At 49.1% G+C, this 8453-nt stretch overlaps 1 protein-coding gene across 1 annotated transcript in view; it reads right to left on the reverse strand.

Annotated features, from left to right (window-relative positions):
* TGFBRAP1 (transforming growth factor beta receptor associated protein 1) overlaps window positions 1-6604 on the reverse strand; it is a 74224-nt gene extending 67620 nt beyond the window's left edge. The window contains exon 1 of the mRNA XM_044263765.1: window positions 6558-6604. The gene's annotated coding sequence lies outside the window, so the exon portion shown is untranslated. The remainder of the gene's footprint in view (window positions 1-6557) is intronic.
* Window positions 6605-8453: the final 1849 nt, after the last annotated feature.

Consider the following 8453-nt stretch of genomic DNA (forward strand, 5'->3'; position numbering starts at 1 on the left):
ACCTGTACCCCTGGGACAAATAATACATTATATGTTAACTAAAAAAAATAAAGGCAGAACATGTTCTGGCAAAACAAACAAACAAAAAAAACCAAAAAAACTAAGTGCTAAACATCCCTACTTCCTATGGGCGTTCACAGTAGCCTTCAGTCTGCAGCAGTAACTCTCTCTCTCTCTCTCTCTCTCTCTCTGTATCAAACAAATACATAAAATCTTTTTTTAAAAATCCCAAGGAAAAAATAGAGAATTTATCTTAGTAACCACTCGAAAGTCAGATAAAACTTGGTAGGATTTAAAGACTCAGTAGTCACAATTTTTCCAATGATAAGAAAGCTTGACAGTTTTGCTTCTTAAACTGCAACTGGGTCCTCTGACAGATCTCCCCTAAATTCTCAAGGGAATATACCAGTGTATTTAGGCCACTGGGCACTTGGAAGCAAGAAGAGACATGATGGGGAAAAAGAAGAAAGTTCTGTTCTGGCTCAGCAGGGGCATGGCCAGAGGAATCAAATATTGGGGCTCCGGCAGAGTGCTGGGGACAATTTCAGCACAAAGTTGCCGGCAAAGTTTCAGCACAGTTGCTGCTGCTGTTTCAGGGGTGGAAGGCACGGCCATGGACTGCATCCCAACCTTACATTAAAATGTAACTGAGGGAGCACCTGGGTGGCTCACTGGGTTAAGCCTCTGCCTTTGGCTCAGGTCATGATCTCAGGGTCCTGGATCGAGCCCCGTGTCAGGCTCTCTGCTCAGTGAGGAGCCTGCTTCCCCCTCTCTCTCTGCCTGCCTCTCTGCCTACTTGTGTGCTCTCTCTCTCTCTCTAATAGATAAATAAAATCTTTTAAAATAAATAAATAAATAAAATGGAACTGAGGCATGTTGCTGCTGGGGTATTTTAGACAAAAATTGATCACTGCAACCTAATCATGAGAAAACACCAGCTGAGCCCCAGCTGAGGGACAAACTACAAAATCCCTGACTCTCCTCACGAGTCACTAAGGTCACAAAGAGTGAGGACTGAGCAAGTGTCATAGGTCAGAGGCCAAGGACACATGACAACCACATGCAATGTGGGTAAACTGGATCAGAAGCAGGATTAGGGAACAGAAAACAGAGGTCAGTGGAAAAACCCGCTGAAAATGATTAGTGTATATAAGTTTGGTTAATAACGCTGATGTTAACATATTAGTTTTGATCACTGTACCACACTTGCTCACAAAAGGGGAAGCTGGGGAAGGACATACGTGAGCTCTGTACTCTTCCCGGACTCTTCCGTAAGCCCACAGGCACTTCGAAATAGAAAGTTAAAAAGATAACTGTAATCACAGTTTATTGATTTATTACCTTGCCTTCGAGTAATTGGACAGAGAAAAAGGAGCTCCAAGAATCTCCTTTGTTAACTGGAGACCCTCAGAATGATCTGGGTGTCACTAACCCACAAGGACAGAGGAGAGCACGAAGTGACTAGCCATCCAGCAGAACCTCCCTAGAGCCTCAGGCTATGCTGAGGTGATTCTACTTGCTGCTTTACTGAGTTACTTTTGGAGGTGATTTTTTCTCAAGTTTGGTGTCCTACCTTAAAATGACGTGTATCAGTAATACCTACAAATTGAGTTTATTGGTTTTGTTTTGTTTTTACCTCCTGAAAATGCATGTCAAAGAGGAAGTTTTGGGACTTCTGCTCATTTGAGGTGTTTCTTCCCACCGACAACTTCAGACTGAACTGGGGCAAATGTGAGCTGATTCCACCAGGTCCAAAATCTGATATACTATGAGCTTCAGGAGAAGCAGGCAGGCAAAGGGCTCTGAGGGAGAACAGTAGGGTTTTGGGTCAGCAGAGCTGGAAAAGAACAGAGATGAAGGCTTCCAAGGTAAGGATTTGGGCCCCAGAGTTAACCCAGAGAATTGTGGTCAAGCAGGAATGGTCCAAAGCAGGCATTCTCAACATCAGTCTGGGGATCGTGCGCTCCACAGCTTGGACATCTGCTCATGAACTTGGCCAAGTCACTTCAAGCCTCTGTACCTGTTGCCTCCTTGTAAAACAGAAATTTGGACTGGACTATAGACTTCCCCTATACTCCTCTCTAGCTCCTCTGGAAGAAGGGTAGTTAATAACAGTACCATAGGGGAGCAAAGACTTCTAGAAGACTCAGTGTGTGCCAGATTCTCTGTTAAGTAGTATCTCCAGGCTCACAAGGAGCCTATAGGTGAGTACTATCATTATTCCATTCTGCAGAGAAGGAAACAGATTAGAAAAGCAAAATGACCATGGAGAGCTGGATTCCCACCCGGTAGCTTGACTCAAGCTCCCACCCCCTTAATCACTGTACATACAGCCTGCCTCAGGGTAAAGACTGCTCCAAGTGTGGACTGAGGAGGGGTACCAACCAAAGACAGCCCCTGCAGATGCCCTTACGTCCACCCCCTGAGAGCCCCTAAAGCCCTGGGTTTGGATACCACACACATGATGTAAATGATTTTCTTCCACTCCCACAGTTCTCTGAGAGGTGGATACTATTATGGACATGAAGACATTTTTCAGTAGCTTATTCAAGGTTACACAGCTACAACGGGAGGAAACCGGCTTCAACCCCAGTTCCTGTTTCTGATTTCATGGCCCTATTCTTTCCACTCTAAGGACCGAAGGGGGCAAGTTGATCTCAGATCCTCTTTGAGAATTCAGTCCTCCTGAAGGAAGTGACAATTCTAAGCATGAGGCGACCACGGTACGAGGCCTTCAGATGATGTCCTGTCATAGCTCCACTCAGGGACACTTGCTCCCAGCAGGGCCCTCACTTTCCCATGCTGAGTCCAGAAGAGGAACCCTCTTATCATCCTTCAGCTTACCTTCTTGCCACCAAACAGTTTACCCCCGGCACCACGGCCCCCTCAGCAACTTTAGTCATAAATAAATGGCTCTTACCAAATGGGGTGCAGTGTCAGCACCACCATACCAAATTTCAGACGCAGAAATGATATATATGCTCCCACTTTGCCCCACTGACCTAGTAATTTTATCAAAACCAGATATATGCTTGTGTGACTTAAATTCTTATGGAACGGTACCCCAGGCTGGCTCCCGTCCCATGTTCTCCGCTTTCTCACAGCCATCTCCTTCATGACTCAATCTTAAATTTGCCAGGAATCAACAGCAAAAGTATTGACTTGTTCCACAGACAACACTTTCCTCTTTTGATAAGGACCCAACTGGAGAAGTGCTTCATGTTATCTTTGCCCTCAAGTGAGAGAAATAGTGTTCAGACTAGCTATCGCACAAGGAATCTGCTCCCGTGAGCCGAAAGTGCATCTAAAAGAAGAAGAAGAAAACACAGCTCGTGTCTAACGTCGCCTTTGTCATCCTGATAGTAGCAAGGCTCATACGTTTATGTAATTATTCATAGCTGGTATCATTTTCCTTGGCACATACATGTAAATACACATATGTAAATGGACACACACAAATACACTATGCATATTATACATATAAACACTCTATATGCATACGTATGATATGCAGGCATCCTCAAGTATGTATACACTATGTACGTATACAAACACACACACACACCATATGCATGTACACGGTATGTCTATGTATATGTATTTCATATACACCCTATATATACTGTCAGCAGTTACAACTGAAGGGATTTGGGAAGGGAAGGAGGGGACAGAAGAGGAGGGGGGGGGGTGCTAGGTCTCAAGGGCATCTCTTTTAGTGCATCTCCTCAATACTGGACCTTCAAAGAGCCACAAAGAATTGCGGAGTGCCTGCTGGAAGCTAGGCCATTGTCCTCTTTTACATTCAGCATTTTCTTGAGTCTTTCATTTACTCAAAAGCAGTTACTTGACTCTCAAGAAAAGAGAAAAGATCCTGCTCTCAAATCATCTGCAAGATTGCACAACATACTCCATGAGTGCTCCTGTTCTTTTGCACCAAACACTCAAGCTCGTTTGGGGTGGCCCCAAACTGACTTGTTACTTCTGCGTTCATTTAGGAGTTACGTGTTTTTTAATAAAGCCAAACGGGTCAGGTGGGCCACAGAGGAGATTAGTTGTAGAGTCCTGGCCAAATTATTCCAGCAGTATCCAAACATCTGGCTACCACAAAGGATTCCTTTAATGTATTTCTAATGAGTACTGGATTCAGACCAAGATGAAGAGGCTTAAAGCAGTAAGAAAAATGTCCTCATGCTTTCTTAAAGGATTGCACATTTTTAATATTGGTGTGAAGGAAGAAATCGTAACAACTACTTTTTCTTTCCTCCTCCCTAAACAGAAATGCTAGCTGCAAATCGGGCCAAGAAAAAGCATTTTTAAAATAGGCTTTTAAAACTGGTCCACTAGAGGAAGAGGCCCTCTTACAAACTGCTGTCGTTGGAGGGTTGGGTGAGGCTGGAGGAAGCCCCCCCAACCCATCTCCCCAGCCCCTTGGTGGTGGATAAGCTCTCCACAGGCCCTTGGACCAAGGGCCACTGTTATCAGGCATGAGTGCAGGAGGAAAGGCAGAGGACCTGAAAGTGAGGGGTACTGCCACACCTTTCACCTGAAATCTTTGTAAAATGTATATTGTGAATGTGTACAGCCAATTGGAATTCAGAACCCACTACAAGTCTAACTCCAGATTAAAGTATTCATCGGATTAACAATTTCTCAGAGCAGGGGCCCCCAGGTGGCTCAGCCAGTTAAGGGTGTGCCTGTGGCTGAGGTCATGATCCCAGGACCCCAGGATGAGTTCCGCATCAGGCTCCTTGCTCAGCGGGGAGTCTGCTTCTCCCTCTGCCTTCTGTTCCCCCTGTCTATAATCACTCGCTCGCACTCTGACAAATAAATGAATACCTTAAAAAAAAAATTCTCAGAGCATAAAACTACTGATTTTCAGAGCTGGGATACAGCTTTACAGCCTCATTTACATTTATTACTAATTAATTGAGGACCTACTAAGTGCCAGGCCCTGTGCCAAATGCAGTTTCTTATTAGAGCACATGCATCTTTCCAATATGACTTCTGTTTTGTTTTGTTTTAAGATTTATTTATTTGACAAAGATCACAAGTAGGCAGAGAGGCAGGACCCTGGGATCATGACCCGAGCCAAAGGCAGAGGCTTTAACCCACTGAGCCACACAGGCACCCCATGACTACTGTTTTGATTAAGGAAATCGAGATGCAGAACTTTCCATCAATTGCCCAAGGCTCATAGTTAGGAAGCGGCAGGAACAGGGTATGAACCCAAAGCTCCATGCTCATCACCACCGTGGAACAGCACTGTCCCCGTTTTGTAGAGGAACTGGAGGCTGAGGAAAGCTCACTGCAGACAGTTCCAAGGGATTCTGGTCAGTACTCTTTCCGGTGCCACACATCAAAGATGCCACTTCAATGACTGCTGAATCTGCCCGGCTAGCAGAAATGGAAGGAAAAAGCAAGGGAAGTAGACAGCCAGAAGTTCCTATTAACTGACCATAGCTCTGAGAGCTTCCTGCTGACCAACAGAGAGATGCAAGTCCCCATCAGGAGGGAGCAGTGGGCACAGGCAGGCCCACCCACGACCTCAGTTCTGACTCAGGTCGCCATTCACACTGCCCTAGGACCTCCTCACACACCTGTCAGTTCTTTCACCTGTCACTAAAATCACACCAGCAGCCGCCTGCCCTCACTCCGGATGGACAGGAGGCTAACCACAAGCACTTCGTCAAGGATAAAACCCTGCTCCGACAGGTTTTGACCCCAGTGCCCGCCCAATACAGTCCATTAGCAATAAGAAGCTGTGTGAACCCCAATTTCAGCACCAGATAGAATCCCCAGGAAAACCAGGCTGGGGGGGGGGGGGACTTTCCGAGGATCACCCAACATCCCCTGGGAAGAAGCAATGACAGGGGCAGACAAATGGAGACCACAGCTCCTGTCTTCAAAATCGTACCCATATAACCCACAAGAGGCAAGCGGAAAACCCAACTTCCATCTGCACCTCCAGAAGGCAACGGAAAGGAAAAAATCCCATAGGGGTGGCAGCTCCCAGCCCTTGAGGTCTTTTCCCTTTTCCCCGGCACACCCCTGCCCAGTCTGCCAGTTCAGGGGCAACAATTCAGGCCCGAACGTGACCCGGAATTTGAACTCTGAAATCCCAAGAGCTCCAGGAAACATCAATTAAAGCGACAAAACCATTCCTTACACGGAGTGGCGGGGCTAGGGGCGCAGGGGTGGAGTCCTCGGCTCCTCCCCGCCAGAAAACCGAAAGCCTACCCCAAACCCGGGACTGGGTCTTCTTGGATCTTAACCCGCCTAAAGACACACACCCCCACATCATCCACACCCGCGGACCCCAAGCCCCGGCACACCTGCCCCAGCCCACACGCACGTGCACACTGGCTCACCCCAACAAGCCCCCGCCCCCCCAGGCCTACACACCTGTCCCCCTCCCCGCTCACACACACCTGCCGGCTCGCGCCCCGCCCCCACCCCCCGAGGCACCCCCTCCTCACCGCTCCCCGCCCCACCCCCTCCGCTCGCTGCCCACAGCACCCGGCGCCCGTCCCAACCGGGCCACCGCCCTCGGCACTCACCCGCGCGGCGCCCGCCGGCCTCCACGGTCCCGCGCCGACCCTGCGGCCTGGGGCCCCGCGCCGCCCGCCGCCGGCTCCCGGCCTGCCGCTCCTGGGCTGGCCCGGCCCCGCCGCCGCCGCCGCCGCCGCCGCCGCCGCTGCTTCCCGTCACGTGGGGCGGCCGCCCGGCGCCGGCGGAGGGCGGGAGCGCCGCGATCCCAGCGCGGTCCAGCCCGGCCCCGCCGCCCAGCCGCCCCGCGCCCGAGGCGGCTCTAAACTGCGAGCTGCGCGGTGGTGAGCTGCCCCTCGGCCTCAGTTTCCTCCCGCCTGCCGGGATCACTACAGCGCGCTCGCCTCGGGGCGGTGCGCGGGGTCAGATGAGTTAATTCGTGTAAAAGCACTTAGAACACAGCCTGGCACGGGGTGGGTGCCCCAGAAACGCCGGCGGGGACTGCTGTTGTTAAGGTATTTTCTCCTCCCCCACCGGCATTCAGAGCTTCGGGAAAACACGGTCCCTCCCTGATTTGCTCGCCGCTCAGTTTCTAACACGAACGCGGCGCTGGGCAGAGGGTAGGCTCTCGGGAATACCTGCCGAGTGAATGAATGGACCAATCAGTCAATGAGTCCTGGAAAGGCTTGACCGCGCTGCCATCTGACAGAGTTGGGCTTGGGGAGTTGGCTAGCGGGTAGTACCCGCTGTGGGGCTGAAGTGTCCCTTTGGACAGGAGCTGCCCACCACACCCAAGCCCCTGGCTAATCCAGAGCCCCTGGGGCCGAACGGGATCCCTAGAGAGGACTGTACATTTACATGACGCATTTATTTTAAAGGGGAGTCCTGGGTCTTTAGTAAAGTCTATCAGTAGCTATTCCTTTGCGTCATCAGCTGCAATGAAGAATCCTGGGATACTACAAATCCACGAACCTCTCTCTTCAATATATAGTCAAAATCCAGTCTTAAGATGGAACAATTAGGAACCTTCCTCCAGAGTTGTTAGCGTTCGATTATTAGCATATAAACGGCAAAATTTCTAAATGGTTTTCCTTGACTTTAGAACCCATCAGTGAGCTGTGGCCCCAGTTTTCTTCTGCCACCGCCCCCAAGGGATTGTAAAACAGTTGTTATCCTGAATCTGGAGGCAAATACTGGATTCTACTCTGCAGTCTTCTGTTTCAAAGGGAGAAGAAACAATGACCCCTTCCCCCAATAAAGTTAAAAGAAGGAAATAAAGAAACACCAAGAAGCAATCTTCAGTGGCCTGTCCTTTACCCATCTCCCTTGTAAGTTCATGGCCACACACATGCCCTGCCCCCAACCAGTGCTTCAGTTCTGCCCAGTGGAACCAGATTAGCATTGGTATGGGGAACAGGTTTCCCTGAAGGGCAAAGCTATGACCAGCAGTTGCACTTCAAGGGCAAGAGGTAGTGAGTGGACTCAAATCCAAGGAGGCCTGTAGCCAGTGGAGCCAGGGAGCAGAAAGGCATCAGAGCAAATTCAGCCCAGTCGCCTCATTCTGCCCAGGCTCTGGGAGAATATGTGAGTGACCATCACCTAATCACTGACCCAGTTGAACCTAGGATTTTTGCTTTTCTATGTTAGTGTCCTACTCTACATCATACGGAGAGCTGTGCAAAACTGGTTGCAGAGGTGACCATCTCTTGAATGCCAGATGCTGGTGGTACAGCAATGATTTCATTTAAGCCTTGCCATATCCTTATGAAGTGGGCACTAGTAATGTGCCCACTTTTGCCCTCAAAGCAAAGTCCCAAAGACTTGTCCCAGTTTCCATGGTGGTAAGAATAGAGCAGGAAGAAGAATGCGGAATTCAACACCACAGTAAATCTTTTTTATTAAGTTAAATTCTATTGATTGGTTAGATGGAGCATTTGTGTTCTGCTTTAAATAATCGAGAAGTCAAA

This window comes from Neovison vison, chromosome 8 (assembly GCF_020171115.1).
Source record: "Neovison vison isolate M4711 chromosome 8, ASM_NN_V1, whole genome shotgun sequence".
Lineage (NCBI taxonomy): Eukaryota > Metazoa > Chordata > Mammalia > Carnivora > Mustelidae > Neogale > Neogale vison.